Genomic DNA, 14,517 nt, shown 5'->3' with positions numbered 1-14,517 from the left:
TGAGAAGGGCATCGTGATGATATTGATCCGTACTAGTAGCAGTTCTTGTCTCTTCTTTTTCTTTCGTTTTTTTTTGTTTTTACCCCGTAAGTTTATGGATTCGTTGTACCGTTGAAGTCCCATCATCGTTGACTCGGAAAATTGACTAGCTCAAGGAGAGTTTGGTCAACAAAAAAAAACGAAAAAACGAAAAAAACAAGATCAAAAAAGAAACACAAGTTTGCTGTTGTAATCTTGTGCGCTCGTGCGAGGATTAGATGGCTAATAGATGGCTATATATTGACGTCCCTCGCTAGCGCACTAGCATTTCTTCTCAGGATGGTACCTACATATACACTTCTGTTTTTTCTCATCACCTGCCAGTCAGTCAGTCTACAGGATTAGGCGTCGTGGTGAGGCCGAAGAGTCTTGGTCGTCGCTTGAACAAGTAAGTAACAGCTGTTGGAATATAAGGGAAGGGGAGGCCGCTTTTTTGTGACAGCTGGAAATCAGAGCAAGCACATGCGCTTCGTTTTGTATTTGCTCAGTCCTGCTGCACACATGAGGACAAAACGAAAGAAAGGACGCTGTATTAAAAATAAGAAGAGAAAAAAACGCTATAAGGCAAACGAGGGAAATAGATAAGGTGAGCAACAACGAAGAGGGTGCGAACAACTAAAAAGGTATTTGATCAATTCGCTGCTCATTGTGAAAAGGGGCGCAAACAGGAATTCTGTAGCCTTTTTTTTTTAATTCGCAGGCAACAAAGAGAACTTATAGTCGCATTGGAAAATAGTAGGGGAGAGAAAATGGTGTGCAATAAGATCAAAACCTTATTTGAACAACCGAGTTCGATGGCACCGTTTTCCATCGTGATGCTATTACCATTTATATCTCGTTTCTCCAAATGCGTTTTGAAGGCTCGAGCTGCCACCGCGAACAGGGACATGCGAGAAGACTCGACGTGGTACTACTCGTTTGTTTGTTAAAACAAGGTCTCTTTCGTGTAAAATGGCCTAATTATGCTTGTTTTTCGTTGCTGTCTGTGTCGCATTTGAACATCATGCGACGCGTCGTTTCCCAGACTCTTACACGGTCGATTGAATAGAACAACGATAGACTGACGCTGTGTTTATGCACAGTGAAAGCCAATTATGTTCTCCTTTGAATCCCGTCTCTTTTACTTGTATTTTGTTTAAAATTGTTTAAGAAGTCGGGACAATGCATTCCATCGTTGGACGCCACTAATGACATGAGGCGAACCCATCAGTCACGGAATGTGTGTTGTCTGCGACAGAATTTGAAAATGCGGACAGGACATTGTTGAAGCTCTCAATTAGCAATTGACTGGTTGCGTCTTCAAGTCACCGTGAAGCTTTAAAAAAAAGAAAATGGTGTCGCGCCAAAGTGTTGGACTGGTCCCTATCCCTAAGTTCTCTTTCTTAACATTTAGACTTGTGTGGTTTCTACTTTTTCCATCGTAAAGATGTACGTAAAAATGGACCTTAATGGCCATCTTGCTGTTTACAGTTTTACCATCGCCAACTTTGCCCGGTCGCTAGACTTGGTAATTGGAAGAATAACACAAAAGGGTCTCGCATTTGGTTAAAACATTGAAAACGGAGCACACACACACACAAAAAAGAGAGAATGGCGTTAACTTGTAAAGCCTGGGTGATAACCTGGGTATCGCCCGTAGCAACGACAGAAAACTTTGTATATTTTTCCGAGAATTTGCCATAGCTTTTCTAATTCTGCCTGCGTATACGTTTGACGTAATGAATTTAACGGGGAAAAGAACAAAAAAAAATTAATGGAGACTATAAGCGCAAGTCAATTGCGTTCGATAAAATGTTTTCAAATTACCCAGTCACATTGCATACGTCGCTAATGATTCTTCAAGCAGAGGCTCATCCGCCCTTCCATTTTTGACTGTGCCGGGGCAACCGCATTTCCGAAATGCCTTCCATTATTTCGGGGAGGATTTTTCAATGACGGAGTGGTTGTGCACGCACGCCGCATTCATCAAAGATGACAGGGCAACCTCACCCCAATCGATTCTTGTTCAATTATTTGTGCGATAGCGAAGGCATATAAGTTGTCTCGTCAAAGAAGAGAACCCTAGTCAATATATAGGGAAGCACGGGTAACTGTACACGCCTCGCTAAGCTCTGTTCATTTCATCCGACACTAATTGTATTTTTACTTGCCGATGGAACCCAATTTTTATGCTCCCCCCTTTTTTTTTTTACCGATATGGTTGCCCGTCTTGAAGAGCCTCGTCAAAGCAGGTACGACGAGCTTCACTTCGAATCTAACCCAGTCATCTGTGTGCACAACATAATAGCCACTTGAGAAAATTGAAATATGTTGCAACCGTTATCATATGTAGGACATGTATTTCGAGTGTACGTGTTGCTAGTTTTCGTCCGATAGTTCTTGGCATCGCTACATAAAAGTTTGGTCGAGCGATTCTTATCCACTTACGAGCGTAAATAGTCAATAAAATGTGACTCTCTGCTGCCTCTGGATGTTTAATTTAAACAGGAGCTTCGTCGCACCACCCGTTCTACTCTTGTTGGACGACCGAGGATGGGTCCATTGCGAACGATAGAAGGATTTTCTTTTTTATTCACCGGCCTGTTAACACATTTTTTTTTTACTCCCTAAAATTCGAGTTTAGCGAGTTTCGACTAACAAAATCAAGTTATCCGTGTGGTCACTCAACTTTTTTTTTTTTTTCGTTCTTTCCGAATCAATCGATGGTCAAAAGACGAGATCAAAAAGAAAAGTAGCTCAATGCAAATATCCATTTTTTGCTTCCTTTTTTTACGCGCATCAAACGTCGTAGCTCTTTTCCTTAAGTTCCTGCTAATAAGAAGAGTCGGTTTGCTTTGTCGCTATAGTTTATTTATTTCCTTTGTGTTCTAAAGGAGAAAACATTTAAAAAAATCTGGCATAGACCAGAAAACTTGTATTCTAGTTGAATCGAAAGGATTTTCGTCCAAGTTTGGGACCATAAAAAAGAGACGAAGACTTTTATCGATCACGCAAGTACTAGAGACAAACATTTGCTAAGAAATAAAAAAAAATAATAACAAATGCTTTTTTCTTTTGTTTTGTTGTTTTTGTTTTCAGTTTTTTTTTTTTTTTGCCAGCCGGAAAAAAGATGTGGGATAAACAGGCACGAGTGGCGGAATGGCTTTTGATTGCAAACCGTCTGCTTGTCATTCGCTCAGACTCAAGCCCAGCAGCAGCAGCTCGTAATTCTTCGTTTTATATCTTTCCACATTGATTTTTTTTTTTTTTCTAAAGGAACAAACAAAACAAAAACAAACAAAAACTGAAAAATAATGTCAAAAAGGAAAAGGATTCTTTCAGATTTTTGTAGTGTGGCAAAAGCTCAACTAGGACATGCTTTTAAAAGACGGGATTTATTTCATCACATGTCGCCAGTCTTTAGGAGTAGTAGAAACAAGTTACTTTTGATGGATGCAGTTGCAGAGAACCTTGTTATCGCCCAAAGATCCTGCATCCATTCCTCTACTGCCAACACGTAGGCTTACTACTGCATGTGCTGCCGGCGTTTTATATCCAGAAAAATAAAAGGAGAAAAATGAAAAACAAAACCAAAAAAAAAAAAATATATTATTATTTAATGTACATCTACACCAAATAGGGAGTCCGTACATGCCATTGCAATTCAGTAATTGTAATGCTATCCGCATATGCATAATTCAACAATACCCCGGCGGGCCTGTTGGGACTAGAGAGGCGAAGAGAGAAAAGAAAAAAAAAAAACTCAACTGACTCTACTAAAAACAGTAAATTGCAAAGGCAAGTCAAGTGACATACCATAAAGTGATGTAACAAACGAAACGAGATATTGACAAAAAAGAATGTAAAAAGAGAGTGAAAAAAAAAAAAAAAAAAACAATGTGTGTTATACAACATATCGAATCGTTTCTTTTTGTAGTGCGTTCCAACTAAAACGAAAACGTGAAACACAAAACGCGTATAGGCATGCTGTATGGCGTAACATGTATAATAGTCGATTGCGCATACAGTGCACATACAGAGCACAACATATTATTTCGGCTTGGTGCCATGTCGCTACATAGATCAAAGGAGGATGGCCGGCTTCCGGTTATGTGCGTAGCTGATACGAATTATACCACTCTCCGGCAGTATATTTATATGCGTATACATTTCTGCAATAGCAAACGGGCGTTTCCCTTTTTATTTTTTGTCCGTGTCTTATTCCTCCGGCCTCGTTTTCATCATTTTGTTTTTCTTCTTTTGCTTTCTATCTGTAGGGTTTGTTTTTGTACGTGTTTGTTTTGTTTCTCTTTTTGCCCTTTGTTTTATATCTCTTGTTTTGTTGCATTCGTATTTATCGGAGTGCAATCGACTCCAGCATCCATTCAGCCGAGCTGACTATCATCCGTTTCATTCTTTGCCTGTTTTTATGCTCCCCGAGCTGCTATTCTTATACAGATTCATATTCTTCCAAATTGTTTCTGTTGCCCGAATTCCCTGTGCTCTTCATGCCTCTTCTGTTTCCTTACGAGCCCTCGTCTTCTCGTTTCAGGCTTCCAATCAAAGAAGAAAAAAAAAAAAAAAAACGGAAAGGAGAAAACGAGAAAAATTGGCAAATCTCATCTCGCACAAATTGAAGAAAAGTTTGTCGGGCTCGCAGCCGGTTCTTTCGGGCCAATGGCATCAAAGAACTGGGTGGTCGTGGTAGTAGGATATATAGGACAGACGTCTATTTCATATGTACAAATCACACACGTGGGAGGCTTATGTATGGAGTTCGCACACTGTTTTCTATAACCATTCGTCTTCCTGCCGCCTTCCCCCATTCATTGACATACCCTACCTTTTTCCAGGCATCAGTCGCCCTGTCAAATAGAAGGAAAGTATTGATCGATACATATTTCTTTTTTTTTTCGTTATAGTTTCTTCTCTTTCGTATTTCAAACTTTGAAGGAAAAGTAAAAAAATTATTCCTTTTGCCGGACAAGAACTTTCATGTTACACGCACTGTGAGGGCGTCCCATATAGAACGTAGCGCCATCCGTGTTTTTGCCATCGCCATGTACGCAACGCTTTTTGACGTCGGCCTTTCTTTTCAATGACTGAACCAGCTGGTCACATTATACAGTGTATCCGTGGTTTATTGGTTGCCCATGACAACGTAATCGAGTCCCTGAACTCGTTTTGCCTTGCCTCTTCAAGAATCTTATTCTTTTGCACCAGCTGATCGAACTGTGCAATCCTTCGGATGTACTCGTTTCACATTTTTTTTTTTTTGGTTACATGGCTTATTTCATTCTTGTGGACTATTTCTCGGTAAATGTGTGTGCGTGCGTGTCGTGGATACGACGAAAGTCGGACAAATCGTGTAAACGAGCCAGGCGCAGAATGGGCGCGTCAAGATCCGCCGGTATAGCAAAAGAGGATTTCAGATTTTGACAGGAAAGACGAGTCTCCACGACGAAGGTAGCAGATCTCTCTACATGTTCTTCTTCGTATTGAATGCAATAGACGGTCTACATATGGAGGCTTACGAGAGGCTTCTCCTATTTTTCGTCTGTGATCCTCAATTTGAGAGGACATCGCAATGGAGGACTAGCATTGAGTTTTCAAACGGGCAGGCAGTTTGTCGGCCAGTCCTGTTTCAAAGGCAAATTTATTTTTGATTTCCTTGTCGTTTGTCACGTTAACTTGACTTTTGTCATGGGCAGAGGAAATAAAATATAAATGAAACATCCCCAAATTGAAAAATGGACTGACAGATAACAGTTGAGAGCTTTGGCCATGAAAAGGAACTTGGCAGCAGTTGTTGTCTTTTTCTTTCCGTCTTCTCCCAATTTTTGTTCTTATCAAATATTTCGGATTTCAAAGCCATCCTCGTCGTTATTTCTTTTACTTGTTTGTTTAGTTTTTTTCTTCGTTTCTTTTTCCCCGAGTTAAATTCGCATTTCCTTGTTGGTCTAATGAAATCGTTATCGATCCAACATCACAAACCAGTTCCATTCAAAAACTTTGCCTCTCTCTCTCTCTGCACGACGAAAGACTTGTTCTTAAACCTAAACGCAAACGAAAGTTTAATTTGCAAGAAAAAAACAAACAAGACAATAAGTCGCCTTTAAAAAAATGAGAAATCGTGTTGATGTTTAATGCAGGTGCACTTGTACAAACCCTGGGATGTGCACGATCGTTTCCGTCGTGCCGGATCGTTTGAAACAATTTGCGTTTGTTTGTTGTTGAGTCAGATGTTTCTCAACCGCGCGCAAAATACACATATCGTAAACACGACTGCTGCTGAGATGGCCAAATATTTACTGGTGCAAGGAAAAGCGTTTTTTATATGCGGGATAACTGTTAGCGTACTCGAACAAAGGACAAACAAAAAGTTGGGCAAGAAGATGGCCATCTATCGCGTAGACCTCAGGCCGTTGGCCAAGATGTGTTGACACTTGTGAAATTGCAAATGCTTGGCTACATATTCTACTTCAACCGCTATCCTTCCATTTTCCTTCATGTTTTGTAGAATTTTTTTTTTGCCGCTTTCACGTCTTGTTATTCTATCAAGTCGTTTATTTTCTTGAGTGTTTGGTACTGGCCGTTTATTCCAAGTGCGTCTGGCCCTGAGCTTTTTTAGCCTTCAAGCGCATCCTAGTGCACATGTCCTACCCGGGCGGTCCACTCTTTTCTCAAGTGGTTAAAATAATAATAATATTTAAAAAAATAATAATAATGATAATAACGATAAATAAATAGATCAAATAAAACAAGGTTGGCGATAAGCGGTTAACCTATTTACGCACACCACGCAATCATCTGTTTTTGTGTTTATTTTTATATTCGACTCGTTCATTAATAACTTTACTAGTGGCATCGTCTAGTGGGTTATCGAAAATAAGAAAACGCCGGACTGCGTAGAGCGTCCAGCACATCGTTTGATCCAATCGAAACCACATAACAAAACGCATTCGACCGCGAATCGAAAAAAATAATTAACCTACGCTATTATTATTTTCTTTTAAACGAGAAAAATGTTGTATCAAACTGTATATATAATTGTTTGGTGTACCGTGTTACAGTTTGATAGAGCCGATGCTCATCAAGAGTCCCATTTAATACTAATAACAAGTGGAATGGCTTTTCACTTAGCTCGGTTTGTTCTTCACTTTTCTACGCGCCCTACATGTGTTAGTGACACAGTCATTGTGGGCACACACAAAAATAATGTGTTGCGCCTTCCCTTTTTACTTTAATAAAGTGGCGCACCCCTTCTTGTGTACACCACTTTCTCTCCCCATTGGCCTGCAGCTCGTGCTCCCCTTTGCTTTAAACTTATTTGAAAAAAGAAACAAGGTTTTCGCTTTTATTTTCCGGCCTTTTATTCCCATTTTGTCCGTTCCACACTCTTTTAGTTGGCCTCTCAGTGCCAGCAAATACATTTCAATTTTTTTGGGGTGCTCCGGTGATGAATGCGAAGCTGCTGTTGCTATTAAGGCTGATGTGTGTTGTACTTTTTGTGTGGACCTTGTGGTCGTGCGACTCTCATGCCCCCGCTACACGTGACCGTATATACAACAGGGAAACAAGGAAGGCCACGGAAAATTGCTATAGAGACGTTGAGAAAAAAGCCTTTGAACAGCTGTTTTTCTCTCGCTCTCTGTCTTTCCAATGTTGTTGCTCCGTTTTCAGGCCGCAGCCGCCGCCTCGGACTGGAGTGGACCAGATGCGGTCGGCCGAGCGTGACGGCCGGCCGCGTGATCGGTTTGGCCTCCCTTATTTCGCTGTCTATTAGCTTATTTTTTTTTTTGCTTTTTCCAGCCATCAAGTTGACCAAGTGTGGCAATTTATTTTGTGGGTCAATATGAAACGCCTTTAGTGGACGAAGGAGAACCGGCTATTCGTTTATAATCGATTCATTATACAAGTAAATGCTATAAACTTGATGATTTAAAAAAATACAGGCCGCCTATCCAAAGCAGCTTTGCCTGTACGTACATCATTTAGTAGGTTAATAATAGACATTGCCGATATCCCTTTATCTGATATCGGGAACTACTGCACCCGTTGCATCCGATATAGATCCCAAACGTCTTTTTACTTCAAAACCGATTGACAATGACGGTGGACCCATTTTCTTCCAAGCCCGTCATCGGGATGTAGACGGCCGTACCGTTTGCATTCAATCCACGTGTTTCCATCTCCAAAATTGGAAACTACCAGCCTATATACGTGCCGATTTCTGAGACCGTTGCGCTAAAAACGAAAGAAAAACATGATACGAGACACGGCCGATCTATCGCCAGACACGCACACACAGTGAACGCGGCGATCCAATTGGACATGGTTGGCAAGCCCTTCTCTCCCGCGGTGCCCCTCGGTTTCCGACTGCCCGTTTGAGTTGAGTAGTGAGCGGAATAAGGATAAGCCTTTCGGCCTATAGACATATAGCCGAGTGGGAGTGTTGAGCGAGACAGTTCTACGTTCCCTAGCGAGTGGCCGAGCCTTGCGTTCTTGTCGCTCCCATTTTCTCAGCGTGTAAGTAGCAGGCAGCAAGAGCTCGGAGACAATTATCGGTACGAGCGCAGTAGCATGTGAGCTGAGATTGCATAACGTTATTAAATGAGGAAGAAAAGAAAAAAGGGTCATCATGATTAAGTGGAAACGAAACTAGTGTATAGATTGTGAGACACGTCGAGATAAATGGCTCGTCGTGTCTTTTCTCTTTTAGCAAACGAATTTCTCAGCTCGGTAGCCTCTTTTCATTTTGATTTGAAGATTTCAGATTATGGACGAGAAATCTGACCCTAATTGTCCGAAAAAGGAATAGCGGAAGAGAACTAGAATCGCCATTCTCAGTCGACCTCTTGGGTTTTCTCTTATACGGATCGTATATACAAATATAGCTGCCACGTTGTCTTTTATAACTCTTGTGGCTGCCCGTTCATCAGGTCGATCACAAGGCAAAAGAAAGTATTCGCAGAAAGGAAAGATTGCTCGCCCACCAAAAATCAAGTTCTGAATATTGGCACAAAAAAACAAAAGAAAAAGAGCGATCGGACGAGCCACTAGCGCCATTGCTATCGATGTAGAAGACTTTTACCGGCGAATGTGCACACGTCGAGCGGATGTCTGTTTACAGGTTTCGGTGGGTGCGTGTAGCCCCATCGTATACTATAGGGAGACGGAGGGGGAGAAAGGAGAAAGAGGAGGCCAACTAAAAGGGGGGGTCTCGCGTGTATGTGTAGAGTGTCTGGCCGCACGCGCGCCAGCCGCTTCCGTATATAGCGTCGGGGCGGGCGCAGCCAAACAGTAGTGGTGCGTAAAAAGCCTGGAGACCCTTGCAGCGAAAGATCCAGTCAGTCGATAGCCGTCGGGGGCGTCGTTCGCACACACACGCTCGCCTCTCTCTCTCTCTCCTTTTCTTCTCTCCATTCGGTCAGAGACTTGCCAGTTGTGCTGATGTTGTTCTCCTCGTCTCGCAAATTGTCCGACGTATCCGCGTCTGTTTTTACTCGACTGTGTCTACAAAGCGTTGCGCAAGCATTTCAACTTTCATTTGATTATTGGCTCGCCGGTCTTCTCGTCCGCGGTTTTACCTGAGTGCATCAACCGCTTCCGTTATTGTTTGGCGGGGGGAGAAATAAGAAATAACAGAACCGAGTCGACCTATTTCTATGTTTCTCTGACGTTTGGTCGGCGTGAACAATTAAACGATTCGAAAAGGAGACGAAACTCAATTGCCGCTAGCGTGCTAGTGTCCGGTGTGATTTCCTCCTCAAGTGTGTAAAAACACACGACGTGCTGAGCCATCCGTTTATGTACCTCTCTTTTCATTTTGTCCCTCTCCTGGATTTTTTCTTTCACCTTTTTAACGAACGGTAATACCGTTGGACAGCAACGAAAAACTGACTCCACCCGGCTCTCTGTGTGTGCGTTCCTCTGTGTGTGTGTATGTGTGTGTGGGAGAGAGACCTGGTGGGTTTACGGCGTAGTTACTGTGTACGTCCCGACGATATCGCCCATTCACCAGTTCATCGGCCTTCAGTTTCGTTAATACACTGTGCCCGTTTTGCGTTTGACGGCGTAGTCTTTCTTCTGAATGGTGGCAGCCTGTCTTGTTTACTGTCCCGTTTCCGATGCTCTCCAACTCGAGAGCTGTGTCTACCCCACTTCAACTCTTTGGTGAAAGCGTCACCTAATTGGCAACTGTCATCATCAGCCAACAACAATTAGTGCGCTAGTGCTCTGTCTCCGAATTTGTTTATTCTCGAAAACTCTCTTCCTTCCCACAGCCTCCCCTCCCCCATTTTTTTCTAATCCTCCACCTACACCTTCTTACCTCCTGATTTTCGTTCATCAGTTTACTATCGTCACTCCAACGAGGCGGATAAATTTTTATTTTATTTTTTAAAAACTTTTTTAACTGAGTTGTGCAGCTCCCTATTGAATTGTCGCAAAACAGTTAAGTGTTTCCGAGTTTTAGTCGTCTCCGGTAACACCTTCAACTGTCGACCGAACTTTTTGGCTTGACGAGTTTCGACTTGCATTTGTCAAACTTGACATCGGACGACTTCACGTACACGACTTGTACCTTGCATCAAGTTTGAACGATTTCACGTGCTGTCGATCCAATATACAACAACCCCTTACTTACCAACTATTCCGGTGAGTGGAACAAGACGTATTATTTTGTTATTTTGTTATTTGTCCAGCATCGATTTGTGTCGACGACGCAGATTATTGTATGGGTAGACCTTCTTTTTTTCTACCCCCAAAAGTAAACAGAGTGGAGCAATGGCCTCATCTTTGTACGCTATTGTGCTAAGAGTATATATATATATACTGTACGTGTAACAAACTAGGCCAATCTCCACATTTTTTTACGGTTTACATGGATGTCGCAGTTGATGTGTGCTCAGCATTGCCAATGTCATTTCAGTCGGCATGAGGGAACGCTCGTCCTATAAAAGCTTATTTTTACTGATGATGGGTGTGCGGTGGCGGCACAGGAGAGGGAAGACGAAGGCGCTCAGCCTGTAGATACATTCAATTACACGCTCTGTCGTCGTCGTCAACGACGACGTGATACCCTGCGACATTCATCTTCAGAAAAAAAGTCCCCTCTTTTTTTTCTTTCATCCTCACCCCCATTCTCCCTTCGTACATAGACAGTGTATGTGTTACTATTGTCGCGCCCTTCTGTCCATCTCCCTCTGCTCTCACGCTCTGGAGACACAATCTATTCGACACAGCGAAAGAGAAAGATATTACTCGGCTCAATTGCGAGAGTAAGAAATAAGAAAGAAAAAATAAAAGCTAAACGGAATTGCAGGGTACATGGGGCAAATGAATATCGTTCTTGCTCTACTAGTAATCGTTTTCTTTTTTTTGGTTTCGTTTTGTTTTATTATTTTTGATTTTCTTCCCGCGTTTTTCTGTAAAGTAGAGAAAAAGTCGGGAGTTGCGAAGCGTTGCTGTCGCGAGTGTAATCCTCATCAACGGATGAGAATCAGAGTGTGCCGAGCCCGGAGAAGATGAGACGATGGAACGAGCCATTCGATCAAGAAGGAGAGGCTAGCTAGATGGAAAGAATAGGGCAAGAAAAGAAGAAAATATATTCAAAAAAAACAAAACAAAAAAAAGCTTTGCCAAGGAGGCTTGCAAGCAGCTTTCTTTCTTGCTGATGTCTCTCGTATCTCATAGTCTCATCTTAATCGGATTGGCGGGGGCACATTGGCCCTTTATTCTTGGCTCTTGTTGTCCGTGGCGGCAGGCGGGTGGGATCATGTTGACGCGCACATATAACACAGGATGACGACGACGAGTCTTGTTTTGCGCCCATGTTACGTGGTCCACAATTCGGCACTAGTCCGTCGGCGGTCTCCTCTAGACACAATGCTCGAGCGAGTGTAAAGAACCATAAGAAAAAACAAGCTCTTACAGCAACGTCGGGACTAGATGATAATAGAATCAACAAAAGGGAGAGCCTCCGGCATGCTTGGATATTCTCGGACACTATGAGCCATATTCATCCATCCATCGATCATCAAACCCGCCTGACAGTTGCTTCTAATAATTACAACTTCTTCTTCTTCTTTCTTTTTTGTCACTCGTTTTCTTTTGTTTTGTTTTTTTACATTCCGCTCTCTTTCTTTTCTCTAGCCAAGCGTACTATATTGGCCGCCACTCCGTGACATCGAACTATACTAAATAACGAAAAACGTGAACGGACTCGGTCGCATTGGCTAGTCATTTTTTGTTTTGTTTTTGTTTTCCATTTTCTTTTCTTTTCGTCGCCTAGTTTTTTTGCTTCACGCTCCGAATTCCAATGTATTCGTCTCCCCTTTTTTTCTGTTTTTTTTTTCCCCGTCTCGCCATCAGTGGATGGACGTACGTGAGCAACTCGGCCGGATTTGAACTGTGGCTGCGTGGGTTTGCCGCTGGTTTCCGATCGTTTATTCGATTTCTTGTGATTACTTTTCTTATTATTATTTTGTTTTTTTTCTCCTTACTCTTTTGTGTTAAGGCCCCGTGTTTCGTAGAAAGCCATTTCGCTATCCCTGACGGCTTTTTAACCGCGCAACGCCACACCCAAAGAAACACAACATTTCAAGGAAAGGGCCCACTATACCGTAACAGTTAATGGCAACAAAAATATTTTTTTTTTCTTTTCTTTTTCTTTACCTTTTGCAATGCCCTCAATATTGCTGTTTAAATTTTATATATATATATATATTGTTTTTCTTTTCCAATGGTTCATCCACCACTGATTTCTTTACTAAGTAGCGGACCACAAAACATGGCCACACAATTCCAAAATCGGCCGCTTTTTTTTTTTTTTTTTTTTTTGCTCTCTGGAACAATCCTCCGGGTCGTTCTTTGCGTGTAAATCCCTTTAATAAAGCAGGAGCGAGTGGGCGGGTCTAGCATTAAGCGTCTCTCGCTTTCACGAAGCTCTCGAAATGAAAAGGTACTACAAAAGAAAATGATTGCTCGTGAATCATATTTCACCCGAGTGTATGTGTGTGTGTGTGCTTATTTTTGTATATTAAACTTCCAACAACAAACCTGGCAAAAGTAAAGTTGGGGAAAAAAAGCAGCAAAAGAGGGGCAGGAACTCCGGATGCGACGACGACAAAACGTCACTCTGGGGTCACATCCATCGACTCTCTCTCTCTCTCTCTCTTCATCTAAAATAATGTGGGCTATATAATAATGCACACACGCAACGCAATAAAAATGGTTCCTATATATTTGTTGTTTTTTTTGTCTTCCATTTTTCCTTGTTTTCTCATGAATCAAACCGATGCTATGCTTATTATCGAGCGTGTTGTTCTTGGGGGCGTATCCACTCGATCAAAGTGCGAGTCAAATTAAAGAGAAAAATACTTGGAAAACAAACAAAAAAAGAAACGGCTTGTTTTGGCAGAGGCCATTGGAAATGAACGGAAGGCACAACAAACATGACGTTATTTCGCAGTGGGGAAGTCTGTCGAGAAGAGTTATTCATCCAAACCTTTTGTTTTCCGTCTGTGTATGTGTGTGTGTGTGTGTGGGGGGGTACTTTTTTATGACATACTTTACAACTTTGATGGTGGGAACGTTTTTGTCTGTTTATAATCCCCCCACCAGAACTCGTGTCTCTTTCTTCTCCATTGCCTTTGCTTTTTTACTTTTATTTTTTTCTTTTCTTTACTATTATTATTTTATATTTAAATGTACATTTTTTTTTTTTTGCGCTCGTGGTGTCGCCCTCTATTCTTCCGTCTGGTTTCCTCGTCATCTCGCTAAGATTTCTCACTGCTATTGAACTTTGGCAGCAGAGAAAAACAAATGCATGTGAAGCAATCTGTTGTTGTTTTTGTTTTTTTTTGGGGGAGGGTAATTTCATTTTCACGAGTTCGGGAGAACAAAAGGAGAAATTTCTGATTTAAAGGCACTTCTCTAAAAGCAATTTACATGTATTGTTGTCTACCCTTTATATATACTAGATATGTGTGTAGAAACATCTGTTGGCTCGGCTATTTATTTCGTTCATCTGTCAAACTCTAAATCTCTCGTCTCTTTTGTTTCTCTTTCCAAAAAAAAAAAAAAAAAGAAACAGAAAATGATTGCCATTTGATTTAGTTGGTATTTTTTCATTGGTTCTTTCCTGACTTGTTCCGCAAGGCCGGGAATTTGATCAGCTCGCGGTTATAGTATATCCTTATATCTTCTAATAATATCGACATTCCGACGGAACGGCGGTGTCCCTTTCGATACACACCCCAATCTCGGATTTCTTACCGATGTTGTTTTGTTTTTTTAATATTTTCTTTCGAATTTAACGCGGTCAATATCATTAGTATTTATGATTATATAACAATTTACGGCCTGCAATGGGGAAAAAGAAATAAAAGCCATCAAAAGAAATCGCGCAGCGAAAGCGAAGCCATTCCGAGAATAACCAAAACGACGCACGTACAGTCCTTGACGGAGTGTGTGCGCACATTGTTCTCATTTCTT

At 41.7% G+C, this 14,517-nt stretch overlaps 1 protein-coding gene across 4 annotated transcripts in view; it reads left to right on the top strand.

Annotated features, from left to right (window-relative positions):
* LOC116918932 (amphoterin-induced protein 3) overlaps nucleotides 1–14,517 on the top strand; it is a 115,694-nt gene that overhangs the window by 72,974 nt on the left and 28,203 nt on the right. The window contains exon 1 of one of the 4 annotated variants that reach the window (XM_045171371.1): nucleotides 408–427. The exons of 1 other annotated variant lie outside the window; for it this stretch is intronic. The gene's annotated coding sequence lies outside the window, so the exon portion shown is untranslated. Of the gene's footprint in view, nucleotides 1–407; nucleotides 428–9,362; nucleotides 10,678–14,517 lie in introns of those variants that run through there. 2 more of the 4 variants (XM_032924729.2, XM_045171370.1) reach the window with 2 other exon arrangements.

The sequence above is a fragment of the Daphnia magna genome, linkage group LG3, assembly GCF_020631705.1.
Source record: "Daphnia magna isolate NIES linkage group LG3, ASM2063170v1.1, whole genome shotgun sequence".
In the NCBI taxonomy this organism is placed as follows: Eukaryota; Metazoa; Arthropoda; class Branchiopoda; order Diplostraca; family Daphniidae; genus Daphnia; species Daphnia magna.
This window is presented reverse-complemented; position numbering and strand designations above follow the sequence as displayed.